The 1767-nt window shown below is 51.8% G+C and overlaps 1 long non-coding RNA gene across 1 annotated transcript; it reads right to left on the bottom strand.

The window, feature by feature from the left end:
* Positions 1 to 60: 60 nt before the first annotated feature.
* On the bottom strand, positions 61 to 1743 carry LOC121918605. Its single transcript, XR_006101267.1, has 4 exons — positions 959 to 1743; positions 592 to 652; positions 404 to 465; positions 61 to 137 (listed from the first exon to the last, which is right to left on the bottom strand). It is a non-coding gene; the product is annotated as an uncharacterized LOC121918605 (long non-coding RNA).
* Between the last annotated feature and the right edge of the window lie 24 nt (positions 1744 to 1767).

Raw genomic sequence — 1767 nt, 5'->3', positions numbered from 1 at the left:
GTGTGTGTGTGTGTGTGTGTGTGTGTGTGTGTGTGTGTAAAATAACTATTAAATTCCTTACCCTTAAAGAGTGAATCTTATTAGCGCCATTTCTCTGAAGTGTGCCTTCCTTCTCAGCGCTTACTAGCTTCAGAGATCTGAAATGGAGGCAGGAAACGTTTGTTTGGCAACAGAAAAGTGGGGTACAAATAAAATTCTTATTCTTATTAAATAAAATAATAATAATTATTATTATTATTCATGAATGTGACCCTTTGAGAGCATCTTTCTGGGTCCAGAAGTCTGCTCCAGACTGAGGGTACCACAAGGGCATCCCTATGGAAGGCCATGGGCTTCCATAAGCACCCAGCCACTACTCCAGGGTTACAACAGCCATCCCTCCTGCCAGGTGAGAAGAACTTACCTGCGCGAAGCCGAGTGCGGGCGACATTCGTCCTCCACCCGCCAGATATCGTCGTCTAGGTCCTGTGAGAGAAGGCCAAAGGAGGGGGGAACATGAAAAAGGGTACATGGGGTCCGGATCCCAAATCTCTTTCCCTAAGAAAGGGGACAAGGGAGACTCCCAAATGTCCGCCGCCCCTATTAACTTACCCATAGGATGGCAGGCTTCTCCTCGGCAATGTCCTTCGCCAATTGTTCTTTCTGGACAACGCTGGGGGGAGAGGCAGTACAAAGGTCTGAATGGAAGCCCACCTATGGCTCCTCCATGGCCCACCTATGGCTCCTCCATGGCCCACCCATGGCTCCTCCATGGCCACCTATGGCTCCTCCATGGCCACTTCTGGCTCACCCATGGCCTACCCATGACCCACCCATGGCCCACATGCCCCCTTGCAATCACAGAACCACAGAGTTGGAAGAGACCTCCAGTCCAACCCCATTCTGCCATGCAGGAACTCTCAAACACAGTGTCCCCTGATGGAGATGGAAAGAAAGGTAGTGTTTGTTTATTTATTACCTCCAACACCCTTTGTTGTCCTCCTCCTCATCGTCTTTGGCCTCCTCTGGTTCGGAGGAATCCTTTCAAAGGAAAAAAGGAGGAATGAGTATGGACCCTTCTGCGCCGATGTGCAAATGGCGCCTGAAGGCGCAAGCGAATACAGAGTGGAAACCGGGCGACGTTACGACACTGGAACGTGCGTGGACCAGATATCACTGGACTGTGACTCCCAGTATTCTGAGAATGACAGTCAAGCCGCCCTGGATCAGCAAACGCGGTACGTTCGTGGGGAAAAACGTAGGATGTTACAAAATGGAAGTCAAACCACCTTCACCGCCACCCCTTTTTGTTTGTAATGGAGGACATTTTGGAATTCAAGTCGAAATGTAGGACATGCCCTGGGAAAGGAGGATGTTTGGCCACCCTCGGGAGGAAGGGTCAGGGCCTGGCCAAAGGTCGTGGTCACTTCTCAGGACATTGAGGGTATGAAAGGCTCTCCTTACCGAAAAAGCGCGGTGGACCTGCGCGATGACCACTCTCTGCGACAAAGAGGGATGGACACCCGCAGTCAAACCCTGCAACGGAAACTGCTGGACATCTGTGGTCAGCTCCCGCGATGGAGACTGATGGACATCCATGGTCAACTTATCCAACAGAGGGGGATAGACGTCCGCGGTCAGTTCCTCCAACAGAGAGGGATCGATGTCCGCGGTCAACTCCTCCAACAGAGGGGGATGGGCATCTGCGGTTAACTCCTCCAACAGAGAGGGATCGATGTCCGCGGTCAACTCCTCGAACAGAGGGGGATGGACATCTGCGGTCAACTC

This window comes from Sceloporus undulatus, unplaced genomic scaffold, assembly GCF_019175285.1.
Source record: "Sceloporus undulatus isolate JIND9_A2432 ecotype Alabama unplaced genomic scaffold, SceUnd_v1.1 scaffold_19259, whole genome shotgun sequence".
NCBI lineage: Eukaryota > Metazoa > Chordata > Lepidosauria > Squamata > Phrynosomatidae > Sceloporus > Sceloporus undulatus.
The sequence above is the reverse complement of the archived record's forward strand: the minus strand, read 5'-3'. Positions and strand labels throughout refer to the sequence as shown.